The sequence below is a fragment of the Urocitellus parryii genome, chromosome 1 (genome assembly GCF_045843805.1).
Source record: "Urocitellus parryii isolate mUroPar1 chromosome 1, mUroPar1.hap1, whole genome shotgun sequence".
Lineage (NCBI taxonomy): Eukaryota > Metazoa > Chordata > Mammalia > Rodentia > Sciuridae > Urocitellus > Urocitellus parryii.
In genome coordinates, this window is record NC_135531.1 from 210,887,772 (window position 1) to 210,902,707 (window position 14,936).

Consider the following 14,936-nt stretch of genomic DNA (forward strand, 5'->3'; position numbering starts at 1 on the left):
GTCAATTGAGCAACATATGCCTGTATGCTTACTTTTGTCCCAGAGAGAATCAAGAGAATCTTAAAAAAAAAATAATTGGAATTTTAGGCACTTTTATGGGAAATAGATATCCCAAATAATTGGCTTAAACTCTCCCAGAAGAGTCTAGGTGGAGCTAGCTCAGGGCTGGCATAGTAGCTCCACAGCTATTTAGGACCATGTTGTTCCTGCCTATCCAGATGTGGTCTTTCTAAATTTCAACCCTCACTATGCAGCTAAAGTTAGTGATGAGACTAAATTCTAACTATTGGGATATGATGGGAAATGAAGTTCACAGCTTCTAGGATATGTCCTTACGGGAAGATATACTTCTTCCTCTTCCCTACTGCTTAGGAGAATAAAAATCACTCCTTGTGGCCATAGTTACAGCTGAAAGTCAAAATCTACTATCATGGAAAGGATGAACAGATATTGTGGACAAGTAGCATTTTGGTTGGGGGTCAGGTACAGGTAATTGAGCCCAAGGGCAATTTACTAATGAGGTACAACCTTTTAATTTTAAGACAGGGTCTCACAAAGTTGCTGAGACTAGCCTTGCATTTGCGATCCTTCTGCCTCAGCCTCCTAAGTCCCTGGAATTACATTGCAAGTGTTTTGCCACTGAACCAGGTACAAGTAGCATTCTTTAGAATGATCTTAGAATGCATTTCTTCAAACTTACAGTAATGATTCAGCTTTAGGTCAGATTTAAGGGTGATATACCTTTGGCTTGACGTTTACCTTTAACTTCTCTACTTCTATAAACTTGGGCAAGTTACAGTGTATTTGAACATTTGTTTCTTCCTTTAATGTACTAAGCACAGTTCTACTGTATGAACTGTCCTGTTGTATTGTACTCTTCTGTTCCCTTGTGCTTAGTTTAGAACCTTAAACATAGTTAGCACTTTCTATTCCTGGCCATGGTTATTGACCTTTTAACAGTAGTCTCTCTGTATCTATACCAACTATTTGCCCCTTTCCTTCTATACTCACAGGAAACCTTGTTTTTTTTCTTCCAGTATTCTATTTCCATGCATCACCTTTTTGCTTTTTCACTTCAGTAACAGTTTGTATGAGTAACTTCTCACTGTCACATGAATCCCATTCTTTTGCTAACACATTGCATTTTCTTACATGTACCCTTTTCTACTTTATTCAAATATAATTTGCATATTTTAAAATTCACTCATTTTAACTGCACAGTTAGGGAACTTTCAGTTAAGTTTACTAAGTTGGGTAACCATCACATAAGCTATTTTACAGTATCTTCTTCACCCCCATAGAATTCCATATGCCCATTGACTTTTAAACAACCTCTTTATCAACCTCCCATATGAAATTGTAAGCCAGCATGTATTACATGCCTACTGAGAATCCAGTAGCACTTGATGCTAGGGGAAAATAATATGGAATAAAATTTAATAACTAATCTTGGAGGCAAGCTAATTGACAAAATAAGACCTCAATCAGAGACTACTTTAAGAAAATATGCAACCTATTTCCAGCTTTTGGGAATGGGTTCATATTACAAGATGACAGAAACTTTTTGACTTTCTGGTTGAAAAGAACATATAAATCTGGAAAAATCTTTCATGGTTCATAAATATAACTATCTTTTCCTTTTTTCAGTTTTAAAACACCCTGTGTTAAACTAACTGACCATTGATAGCTTCGAGATGTATGAGCTTTTGGTAGCATCTCCTTCCTCTTAAATGTCATCTCAAATATGTACCTCCTTCTCTTCTAATCTATTTGTAACCAGAATTTCAATTATGGAACTTGCAACTTTCCAAGTAAGATTTAACTTACTGTTAAATAAATACTTCTATTTATGATCACTGTAATTTTTCACTTTAGTGTACTTACAGAAAATAGTAATGTTAACTTTCTCTGAATTAAATGTAACCAGTAGTTTTTTGGGCCCTCACATGTTATTAATGATAATTAACTGTGGTGATGAAGAATTACTAATGGTTATGACCCTGAGAAGCAAAATAATTTATTTTTAAAAACTGCTTGTTCTTTTAGGTATTGAGTAAAGCAATCTAGTCTTGTCTTTTTTTTTTTTTTTTTTTTTTTTTTTTTAATCTGGGAAGCTACAAGCACTGGGCATTTCCAGGTGCCAAGTACAGATCACACTCCTCCTACCCATCTCATCATCTCTTCTTGAGATTTTCTAGCTGCCAGAAGCTAGCAGGGTCACCCTACTAAGGAATCCATTCATATAATGTGAATTTGGGGTGGGAGAGACAGAACATGTGGATAAGAAATGCTTGTTTTTTAGCACCTGAACACCTGCCTACACAAGTTTCATTTTATATGAAGGAAAATGGGAAGAGAAGTTGGAATGAGTCAGCTTCTTTCATCCTTGAGCAACACCCATTCCAGAGTGTGGGGGGCTGTGTGCACACACTAAGTGAAGAACTTGAAAAAGTGTGCACGTGAATGTAGTAATTCTCTGCCTTGGTTAGATATTAGAATTATCCGGAAGACTTTCAAAAAATCTCATGGCCAGGCCACCTCAGACCCATGAAATCAGTATATTTAGAGATAAGATCCATGAATCAGTATTTTTTTGGATTTTACTAAGTATTCCTAATGTACAGCCATTGAGAACCACTGGCCTACTAATAATTAGCATCTTTTGTTGACTTGTAAGTTGCTCTCAGATGTTGGCTTTTATCCTTAGCTGCCCATTGGAATCATTTGAGAGTTTAAGAAGATACTGATATTGGGGGAAAGGATAGATATTGGTTAATGGATAAAAATGGTCATTTATAAGATGAACCAGTTCTGGGGATCTAATGCACAGCTTGGAACTTGACAGATATTTTAATGAACTTGATTGTGATAATTATTACCCAATGTACACATGTATCAAAACATCACATTATATATTGAATCCTTATTTTTCAATTAAATGTATTTTTAAAAGGATACCAATGGCTGGACCCACCTCTAGAGAATCTGATTTAATTACTACAGGTTTGGACTCAAGCAAGCATCATCATTTTTTCAGAGCTCCACCCTGTGATCCCAACGTGCTGTAAGAACAACTCCCTGAACAGGGAATAAAAACCTTAGTTCCTAGCCAGCCCTGAGGGAAGGATATTTAATACCTGCTGGACCAATAGAACCAAGACTTAAAGCAAAATATATCAGAAATAAGTGTTATCTTATTGAAAAGGGGGCCTTTTGACAATCATTGTGGATGGTGTGTATGTGGGGGTGCTGAGTGTGTGTGTGTGTGTGTGTGTGTGTTTGTGTGTGTGTGTGTGTGTTTGGGGGCCTAAGCCAGGCCAACGAAATTACTTCTTATTCTTTGCTGGCTTTAGAACTCAAGCCTCATTTTCTTTATCAGCTGCATTTTCATAGGCCTTGATTTTGTGGAATAGGAGGAGTGTGTATTTAAGAGGAGCTTGGCTCTAAAACTTCAGGATTGCCTGAAAAAGAAAACCCAGAAAGGGAAGGCCTTAGGTGATGGAGAAATAAGCCATTATATGAGGAAGAGGATTCTACAGAGGATGTCAAAGCAAGGTCACCAGAGATAAAACAGGCTTACTTCACAGTTCCTACATAGTATTATGGTGTTGCTCAAAGATGTTTCACTGGTGACAATCCTGATGTGGAGAAATGGCTGTCCATTTTTTGACTCAGAATCAACTGAAGATATTCATATTCTAGTGCCTCAGGAGGAAATGCAATAGTGATTTGGAAATGCTCAGGCTTGGAGCAGAGCTCCTTAGTGACTGTCCACTAATATTTTTTGTTTGTTTCAGGGACATTCTGTATTATAGTTGAATTAGATCAACATGTGGCTTGTTCTAGTTTTAAATAAAATCTGATTATGAGCCATTATTTCTTTAAATTTCTGTAAGTAATTTTTTTTGTCCAGCAGTTGATTATGAAGTTTGTGGTTTACTCAGAGTGATTTGGAAAATTCTGCTTTCTGCTGTAGCTTTTGGAGGTCTGAACATTTCACTCATCCAGGTTGTTCTGCACAACTGAGGGGAGTGGAAACTCTAGGCCCTCAAGGTGCTACCTTTTGGGGTCTTCTTTATAGGTCAGCAGGAAGCGATGAGATGCAGCCCCCCTTCCCCCCTCCATACACACAGCAGATCTCTCCAGGTTGCCATCAGTATCTTGAGACTTATACCACCCACCCTCCTTCACCTCTTGGGGTGATATCAGTTTAAATTGTATCTGGAAGAGTCAAACACACCTTATTATACTGTACTGAGAGTTAATCTCATCTAATGACCTAGCATTCAACCACAAGAAAAGAGATAATTTTCTAGGGGACAGTTCTAGAGGGGTAGGTATCTAACTTTGGGGCTAGGGTGCAATTAGAAGTTAGGAAGGCTGAGTATATTAAAGGATGCATTCAATGATTTACATTTCTATCATCATGTATCAATCAGCCAGTAGGCCAAAGATAGAAATATAAAATGAAGAGAAAAAAAAAAAAAACCCATATCTAGAGTAAGTTCCCTGCCTCGATCTTAACATGGGTATATGATTAAGCTACAAGGGAGGTGGCAGTGTCATTTTCTTTCTTTCACTTTGAGCCTCATGCCAATGAAGAGCAAATTGCAAAAGAATTTTTATCTGCAAGAGTTGAACGTAGCCCCTACATAACCAGTCTATAGAGATTCTGTGTGAACTGATCCTTTTTAGGAAATATAAATATTTTTTCAGGAGGGAGAAGGACGTGTTCAGGTTCGTGTGAAAGAGAATATCTCCAGTGATCTGCTTTAAAACAAGTTTCCTTCAGCGCCAGAGGTGATGTTTACAGTGGGTCGCGCGCACGGTGCAGCTCTGGGTCGGGGTGGGATGGAGGTTGGGATTCTAACCTCGTAGCTAAAACCCCAAAGAGCTCACAGCACGGCTTTCCGGGCCTCCTGCGCCTGCGCAGTAGGCCCTCGGTGTCGGGCTTGGGCAGGAACTCTGAGCTGCAGAGTCCCGCCCGTCTGGCTGCTCAGCGCAGCAGGCTCTGGGCAGGAATTCAAGGAGCCGGATTTGTTGTGTTCTAGAATGAGGGTTAAGTTTTTGGTGCGGCTACTTGCACGAGTTTTAATAAACAACAGAGCATTTTAGGACAGGAGTGGGAGCAGAAAGAATACGTTTCAGACACATTCACTAGTATGAACTCTCAAGAAATTTTCCTACCGTAATCTGACTAGAGCTACGCCAACTGAACGACTACCTATATTAGAGAACTGCTTCACGGCTGGGGGATGTAGCTCAGTGGTAGAGCGCGCGCTTCGCATGTGTGAGGTCCCGGGTTCAATCCCCGGCATCTCCAGCCAGCCTGCATTACTTTTCGTTTTATATATTCCTTACTGAAACTTATTTTACTGTGTTTGCTTACATTTAGGATACAATCAGAAAGAAAAGAAAAACTGGCAAAGCGCCATTTTGAAAGCTGGAAGTAAAGATGAAAATGGAAGATAGGTTAATTTGTGGTTCCTTTCTTTCACGAGGCCAATATTTAGGTGTTGTACTAAAGTTTTAGGAGAAAAAGAGATTGCATTGGCCGGGAATCGAACCCGGGCCTCCCGCGTGGCAGGCGAGAATTCTACCACTGAACCACCAATGCCCACAGAGTACAGTTTGTTTTCCATATAATACCAGCAGACGTTTTATGTAAGAATTTAGTAATTATGTATTTATGTATTCAAGATTAGAGGAAGCAACAGGATTCTTAGGATTATACTAACTTCTGTTGAATATTATGATTTTTTTTTTCTTTCTGAAATGTTCTTGGTGAAGGAGGCAGGAGAAACTTTTGTTGTCTGTACAAGGTCACATGATCACCTAACATTTTTAGACTCTTAGATGACTTATAACAACTCCTTTCCCTTTTCTTTACTTTTATTATTTTAGCTGTTCAGACAAACATCTCCTAGAACTTTGTTATGCAGGAGTAGAGATCAGGGAACAGGAATTTGAAGACTAACTCAAATTATTTAGGTATACTGCAACTACCATACCTCTGGTTACAGAGAACTTTGAACATTAGTGACTAACCAAGTAACCTGAATGTTCTAAACTACTGGGTTCTTCACTTGTGAATGATTATCTCCAGACTTCTTTCAACTCTGACATAATTATGAGTCTGACTCTTTACTTTCAGTTTCCATGAATAGTGAAATTATCAATGACACAGCAAAGATCTACAAGGAAAAAAAAGTAAAGTGAAGGAAATGAATTTGTGGGAATGGCTCTAAAGAAAACATGAAAGGGCTTGTATTTAGGCATCATTGGCCCTTTACTTCCGGGAGGGAAATTTCCAACAATTTCCAGGATCTTTGGCCAAGAAGGATTATGATAAAAATTAGGGAAAATAGCATTTAACCTACAGCAGTTACTATATGCTAGACTGTGTAAGTATATTGCACATAAATTTCAACTCAGATAAGAATTATAATTACAAGGAAACCTGGTCCTTAGCGCAACATGGGAACTCATGTAATTTTAGGTTCAATGAATGTCTGGGTCCTTAACCACTGCCCTTTTTTGCCTATAACACACACACACACAAAAAAAAAAATTAAAATGCATATTTATACCTGAAATATTGTACTGTAACTCTGGACATTATATATTAAGCATAGAGTGGAGTTAGGGAGAGGACACTGAGATACTATAAGGATTTCTACATTAAGTTTTATTTCTGAAGGGGGAAAAGTGGCATTTGCCTTTAATCCCATTAACTGAGGGAGGAGGCTGAGGCAGAAGGATTGTAAATTCCAGGATAGCCTCAACAATTTAGCTACACCTTGCCTCAAAGACTAAAGAGGACTGGTAGGATGGGAGTGGGGGAGTGGGACTTTATTTGTGAGGACTTTATGTTGTGTAAGTAAAGAACAAACTTTGAAGACAAATACATAACAGAATTTGAAAGACTTAAAAGATATATAAGGAATTAGGAAATCAGGAAATCTGAACAAATAATTAAATAAATTAAATAATCTGTAAAGGAACAAGATTACATCATTTTACTTCTTTAAACTTAGGGTTTTTGTTGTTGTTGTTTTGTTTTTCCAAAATGAGAAAAATAGAGGAGAAATGTGGCTTTAAAGTCCCGCTGAAAAAGAATCTAACCTGCCAGAGCTGCCTCAAGACCATTGGTTCCTAAGGTCACATTTCTTTGCCCTGCCTGCTCAATTCCACCAGCTCATTTTAAAACTCCCTATTTATTTGCATTTGTTTATTTAGATTACAAGCCAGAAATAAAAAACAAAACAAAATAAAATACAAACCAAACCAAACAAAACAAAACTGTGAGTCGGAGAGTAGAGCTTATTGGTTGAACACATGTTTACCAAACACCAGGTCCTGCAGCCAATCCCCAGCATCGAAACAACACAGTTTTGAAAAGCCCTTTACTAAATGACCTAAGATCCTTTGGAGTTCCAGAATGTTATGATTTAAAATGAAAAACAATATAAAAGAACTTCAGGTCATGAAAGCACTAACAAAAGTTTAAAAGAAGTGAAAGGAATTAAGAAATGTAGTCTTAATGGCATCATTTATTAAGAGTCATATCCAAAGGTCATTTTATTTTCTCTTACTACAAGTCTGGTTGAATGTACCTAGGACCAAGGATAACCATAGTGCCCTAAACCAGTTATCACATTTTCTTTTCTGAAATTTGATCTGGGGTAGGTTCAGTGAGCAGAAGTACTGTCAGCAAGATGCTTCTAGGAAAGACAGTAGGAAGATCCCTTTGCCTTTTTTCCTCAGTGTAGCACTGCCTTAAGAGGATAGTAGAATTAATCGGACATAACTTTACTATCCTTTTATTCCAATACATGACCAGTGTAAGTCCACATCATGTACAACCACAAGAATAGGATCATAATTAGAATAAATTATACTTCATGTATGTATAATATACCAATTTACATTCTACTATCATGTATATCTAAAAAGAGCCAGAGAGAGAGAGAGAGAGAAGACATAGGCTTGGATTTGTGGAGTTGAGCAAACACCCTGTGACTTAACTGGCCATGGGCCACTGAGGATGACCCAGCAGCAAGTTAGAGTCACTGCACCATCCTGAGAGTTCCTCCATTCAGATTGTTAGTTAGACACACTGCTTAAATATCTTTACTATGGTAAGGGCCTCCACACTGAGCATTTTGTTGTGTGCAGCCAAAAGTATTCCAGAGATAGGAGTGTGTGTGAGCCTGTGTGTAGGTGTGTTTAAAAAGAAATTTCTAGAAGTGGTTTATGACAATCGGAACCATTAAGAAGAGAAGTGATTCTGAGCAAGTAGACAGATAATGGAGAAATGAAATTCTTGAGAAGATGAGGGGTAAGGGAATCCAGGGGAAAAGAAGAAATGCTGTGGTAAGCAATGATTTTGTTATCATCAGTGTGAATGGCCAGTGGTGCTTTTGGTGGTGCCTTGGGGAAACGGGGAGGGCACACACACTAACACTTCCAAAGTTGACTCCATTCCCATGCTCCTATGAACTACCCCTGTTGAGACTGGCAGGGAAGAAGAAAGCATAGGATTGCTGGGAAATGTTACATACTTGTCTGTTATAGACGATCCTGGTCACTGTGATTCTTCAGTGGGGCAGACTGGGGTTTGTAAATTGCATCTTAGCACCTTGTCATAAACCACCTTGGAACATTTACTAAAGGCACCAAGTCCCTGGCTGGCATTGTCTCACTGTAGAAATGTGGCCAGGTTTATATCATCTGAAGAAAGTAAACCATTAAGAAGTAGAAATAGTTCATATAATACATAGTCGCCAAAGAATTGCATTTTTTAAAAAAACTTCTGAGCGATTGTATTGATTTAATACACACAGCTTATTTCTGTCCCAGGTTACAAACTAGCCCTGGGGAAATGGTGGAGCCTGTCATTTGGATTGCCCTTTACTGGCTGGGAATTAAATCATTACTTATTCCATTTTAGAATCACAAGTAGTACCCTAAGGCCTACTTTCCTAAGGATTGAAATCAAGGCACGGAAATGAAGAATCCAGGTATAATTCTAAGATGCATGCAGATGTTGAGAATAAAGCAATTTTTCCTAGAAAACTGTCGCTATGATATCGTCTCCTCATGCTTTCTTGTTCTTAAGCATGTCTAATTAGTCAACAAGTCTAATTTTCCCCTTTTACAATGGCATTGAATCTTGCCTTTCCTCTTCATGCCAATCTCTCCCAACCAGTGCACACAATTATTAGCTTATTTCCTACGCCATCTGGGAAATGTCTGATTTCCTTTGCCATCCTGCATGCTGTTTCCTGTTGAACTATCTCCCTTCTTCACTCTACTTCTTCCCCCTCTTTCTCCTTTCTTGTTTCCTTAGTCTTTTTGAACTCAATCATTCCTTTCTTGTTGTTTCAACAATTGAATTAATTTTAAGTCTATTCAGAGTCCTAAGGATGGAAGAAATGTGGGTGTGAATTCTTTATGCTTCTCTGGATACCATCTCAGAGCATCATTTATTCAGACAGTAGATCTGTGCCACTTGCTTTTGCCTCCCTCCTAATGGCTTTCTTCTGTCCAAAGTACCCACTGAAGCATTGTCCCTACTAGCAAAAATTGAACTCACAATACCCCTGCCTGGTGGTGCATGCCTATAATCCCAGGCAGGGGTATTGTGAGTTCAAAGCCAGCCTCAGCAACTTAGTGAGACCCTAAGCAATTTATTGAGACCCTGTCTCTAAATAAAATATAAAAAGGGCTTTGTATATGGCTCAGTGGTTAAGCACCCCTGAGTTCAATCCCCAGTACTATCTATCTATCTATCTATCTATCTATCTATCTATCTATCTATAGATATATATATTTTAATGTCCTCTGCTAAGAAACTGACTCAATAATTATGTCACCTCCATGAAATGGACTTTCCTACCATTTTCACGCATCTTATAATTATAGCTGTAATCTTCATTTCCAAGCTTTGATTCTAATCTTCAGGAAGCTCAGCCTTAGGGCACTACTTGTGATTGTAAGATGGAAAAAATAATATACCAATTTCTAGCCAATAAAGGACAACTAAAAATGAACACAGACCCCTTAAAAAGGAAGAGGCAGCTCTATGTGTATTTAGAAGGAAACTTTTTTTCTGTGGGGAAAAAAAAAGGTTGTAATTACAACACTGTGAATGGTATGTACCATTTTTGCTTAAAAACAAAATGAAATATTTGTATCTACACAGAAATGACAGAAAACTGATAATAACAGCTACCTATAGAAAAGAAAACACAGGTACAAGGGTAGGGTGGGATGAAGATGTATTATTGGTCAGTGCATGCTCTTTTATCCCTTTTGAATTGTGAAACATATGCATGAGTTACTTATAAAATACATAAGATTAAGGAAAATATTTTATTTTTTTAAATTTTTTTTAAGAGAGAGAGAGAATTTGTTTATTTATTTTTACATCTTTATTTGTATGTGGTGCTGAGGATCGAACCCAGGCCACATGCATGCCAGGCGCGCTCGCTACCCCTTGAGCCACATCCCCAGCCCATAAGGAAAATATTTTATATATTTTCCTTATATATAAGTGAACAAATGGTCCTGCAGCTTCAGTTTACTATGGGCTTTGCAAATTATGTGACCCACCCTGGCTAGATTCTCCACTCTCCCCAAATCCTAATTCTGTTTTACAAACATTTGAACATCCTGGATGCTCTGTCATGTACAAAACAACCTGCTCATTCCTCTGATGATGGTTTTCTTTCTTCTTAGAAAATATTTCCCCTTCTTGCCCATGCATCTTTCAAAAGGTAGTTTCAACTTTATCTCCTCCTAAAAAAATCTTACTCAATTATTTAAAGCTCTTTTTCCCCCCTGTCAGGCTCCACAAATCTCTTCTTCTTTGACCCTAAATCCTGCAAGCTTATCAGTTTTGGTTCTATCCCTAAAATTCCTTAAAATATAGTTGAGTTAAAAAAAATGTCCTCAAGGCTTCAGTTTCCTTGGGTGTAAAATGAATGTATTATTTTAGAACAGCAAGTGTCTTCTTAGCACTAATAATCTGTGAGCTTTTTATATTGCTTTGAAATAGTGAGTTTGAGGTTATATAGAAAGTAAACAAATTTGAGATACATTGAAAACATGTAGTGCAAAGAGGTTTTAGCAAGGTAAGAAAAAAGATTTGGATAAAGGAGACATTTTTTCAATTTTATGAAAGGTATCAATAAAATTCAAGTTTTAAGAAAGAAGCTATCACTTTATATCTACAGGACTGGACAACATGATAAAGCTGAACAATGCTGAATGTGGGCAAGGACATGGGGACATGTGAGCCTTGGTAAGTACGTGTTCAGCCATTTGGGAGAACAGCTGAAACCATTGGGGAAAATTAAGTTTATGTGTTGATGAGGATCTAACATTTCTATTTGGGTGTTTATTGCAAATCATTTCTTATATGGAGCAATAAAGAATAAGTATAAGAGTAAGTATAAGAATAGTCATTGTACAGGTTACTTGATATTGTCTACCATTGACTTAGGTATAACCCAGAGCAATATGGGGGCTTCCCAAAACCTGGTACCTAGTGAATAATGTAAGCTATAAGATGAATTTTGATGTAAGTTTGAATTATCCACACCAAACAATACATATGTTGTAAAGTCACATATAAACAAAAAGATGTATGCTAAACACAATCTAATGATGGCTTATGGCAAGGAAAAAGAATCTAGATATGAGAATAATAAAAAATAACAGAGAAGCCATATAACCTGAAGGTAATGCCATGTCCTGAGTAGAGGAGTGTAATTACCACTTTGCACATGATTTCCCCCAATAAAAGAAAAGTGATAAAAAGTTAAAACTTAGATAAAAATGCAAACAGCACAAAAAGTTATCTAAAGTGAAATTCTCCCTTCATTCTTGTGTCCTTTTCTTTCCCATTTCCTAGATCCAGGTCCTGAAATTATCTGTTATTCGTAACCTCTGGTTTAACCTGTCTCTATATCCCTTTCAGCACCCACAGATCTGCGCTTTCTGCGATAATGGCAGAGTACTCCTTAGCAGGGACATGGCAGAATGATGGGCTTTGTGTACTAGAGTGTTTCTCATTTCCTTACTAATTTTTAGGGTATTTTAATGTTAACAAATCTTGTTTATGTTTCCTTCTTCTAAGTTTCAGCAATATTTCTAGTCCCTGTATTGTTACTATTTAGCTCTTAAATATTTAATTTTTGTATTTTTTTGCAGTTGTTCATATCTCCCTAATATATTGTCCTTGTGATTAGAGGAAATTTAATGTAATTATTTTGTTTGTTTGCTTGATTGCTGTTCTATAGTTCTTAGTACAATATTGATATTAAGTCTGTATTTATAGCTGGTCAACATTGGTAATTTAGTATGCATAGTAACCTGTCAATAATCATTAATATATGTGAATAATAATCAATTTACTTGGTAGGATACCATCAGAAGCTAAGAAAGAGACATGAAATAGGTTCTCTGTCACAGCTCACATAAAGAACCACTCCTACCAATGCCTTGATCTTAGACTTCCCACCTCCAGAACCAAGACAACACATTTCTGCTAAATTATATGATTAGCAAACTAATATATCCGATTATCAGGAAGAAGAAACTGAAGGACTTAGGAAACTACACTCTGAAAATTGTGACCAGTCAGAGAATACTGTATTTGTTTATTAATAACATTAATTCTTAACTTGATCAGTTCCTACAAATTAAGCAACACAAAACCAGGTCCAATAATATTCTTATAGCAAAAACTGAAAAAAGAAGAGAGAATCCAGCATCAGTAGTTAGGAGAGTGTAGTGCATTCTTTAAATAAATTTTTCTCCAAAAATAATACATGGGTTACCAGAGATTTAATATAAGGAAGCTTAGTAAAATAATTTAAATTATAAAGTACTATTTCCCTAAATGGGTTATGATGCTGTTTTTAAAGAATGGGTTATAGATGATAAAATAACTTTTATAATCACTTTAAAAAGAAACTTTCTGAACTCCAGCACCACAAAAATAAACAAACACATAATATTTTGAAAACAGAAAAATAAAAAATTACCTTTTATTTTTGATAAATTTCCATAATAATTCCTAATCTAAATGTTTATATTTATATTTTCATGGTTATTTTAGGGATTATAAGTCTTAAAAATAATTAATGGTTATGAAGGTTTGCAGACATAAGCATTACACAAACTAAGGAGTATATGAAACTTTATGGAGGGAATGAAATATTTTTATTTTAACCATCAATCTTGTGCATATTGTTGCAAAATCTGTATATTTGTTTTGGCACATGCTTTGTTTATTAATCATCTTAGCTTTGTGAATTTTCTGATGTGCTTCTAAATATAAAGTGTTTGTTTACAAATGTAGCCCAACTTTCCACAAACCTCATCAGTTGTGCATACACGAAGGCGTACTCACATTCACATACATACGCACACATAGTATTTTTCTCTTCCAAAAAAAGACACACACGAAGAAGAAGCCTATAGTGGATATGTGTGCAAGAGGCAGACTGGAGTTAGACATCTCTAACTAAATCTTTTTTTGGTTTGTTTTTTCTCTTTTTTTAAAGTGCTGGGGATTGAATTCAGGGCACCCACGTGCTAGGCAAGTGCTCTACCGTTGAGCTACTTCCCCATCCAGCCCTGAGTACACATTTCTATATAGTTTTGTATTTTGCAACATTTCAAAATATTAGAACAGTAACATTTAACAAAAAGTGTTGAGAAAGCAAATCCTAATATTTGAATATAAACAGAAACAAAAGTGCCTAATTATATATTAAAATTAGCCCCATATATACACACAAAACCACAAGTAACATTTGAACACTGTATGATACTTTGACTACCTGGTGGATATGTTTTCAGAAAAAAAATGGCAAAAAAATCTTGAATTTTATATGACAGATATGTTGTCATTAATAGTAGTATTAGTGTATTGATTGTGAAATTATTTTATGTCCACCTTAGGATAAAGCAATATGGATGTTTTATGGTACTACAATTCTCACTTTGGAGAAGGAGATAAAAATGTAGAAATTGGGATAGGGGCCGGTGTTGTAGCTCAATGGCAGACTGTGTGCTTTGCATGTGCAAAGTTATGGGTTTAATCCAGCACCAGAAAAAAAAAAATATATATGTGTATATATATATATATATATATATATATATATATATATATATATGGACAAATCCTGTGTTGCTGAATTTGAATGGGAATTTGTCACTACAAAATTATGACTAAGAAGTGTATTGCTAATACAATGGATGAATTCATCCTTTGAGTCCTTTGTAAATTCCTTTTTCATCCAGGAGATGATTCATCCTCTCAGTGAAGATGTATACAGTGAATAAGATACCTTTATAGAAACTTTGAGGTTTAACTTTGGTTGAAGAATTAACACATTTTTTTCTACTCATTTCCTGTAAGGTGCTGCATTGCAAAGTCATATGCCATTTGATTTTATTTTGTTCCTTAACACTCATGACCACCTTATCTTGATTTTATGCTTAAAAGGTTAATACTGCTATTAGTTACTTAGAGACCTCTTCACTCTTCCCCTTTCCTCGGTTGTACATATATACAATATTTACCCAAAAAGGATATTGCACTGGTGAAAGGAATATTACATTTGGTCAATTAACTGAATGCCTGACAGAAAAATTATTTCCAATTTAATGTGATATTTTAATGTCTCAGACTAATTCTACATAGTGAAAGAAAAATATTAGCATTGGTAAAGAAACTAGACTTTGTTGAGCTTGAACAGCAAAATAATTACCACAAACTAGAATATTTCTAATTAACAGACAAGGAAACAAGGCTTACATGGCTCATTTATAATCTCTGAAAAGTTAAGTAGAAGTTTGGAATTAGAACTCCAGAGCTCCTACTCTTGGCAAGTGGTCTATGCACCATAATAGATTTA

The 14,936-nt window shown here is 36.3% G+C and overlaps 1 protein-coding gene and 2 non-coding genes across 4 annotated transcripts in view; 2 read left to right on the top strand and 1 right to left on the bottom strand.

The window, feature by feature from the left end:
• The first annotated feature begins 5,251 nt into the window (after positions 1–5,251).
• Positions 5,252–5,323, top strand: Trnaa-cgc (transfer RNA alanine (anticodon CGC)). Its single transcript has one exon. It is a non-coding gene; the product is annotated as a tRNA-Ala (tRNA).
• Positions 5,324–5,546: 223 nt separating this feature from the next.
• On the bottom strand, positions 5,547–5,617 carry Trnag-gcc (transfer RNA glycine (anticodon GCC)). The gene has a single exon. It is a non-coding gene; the product is annotated as a tRNA-Gly (tRNA).
• A 2,460-nt stretch (positions 5,618–8,077) lies between these two features.
• Gpd2 (glycerol-3-phosphate dehydrogenase 2) overlaps positions 8,078–14,936 on the top strand; it is a 153,809-nt gene continuing 146,950 nt past the window's right edge. The window contains exons 1-3 of one of the 2 annotated variants that reach the window (XM_026401474.2): positions 8,078–8,376; positions 8,954–9,023; positions 11,241–11,308. The gene's annotated coding sequence lies outside the window, so the exon portion shown is untranslated. The remainder of the gene's footprint in view (positions 8,377–8,953; positions 9,024–11,240; positions 11,309–14,936) is intronic. The other variant, XM_026401475.2, reaches the window with a different exon arrangement.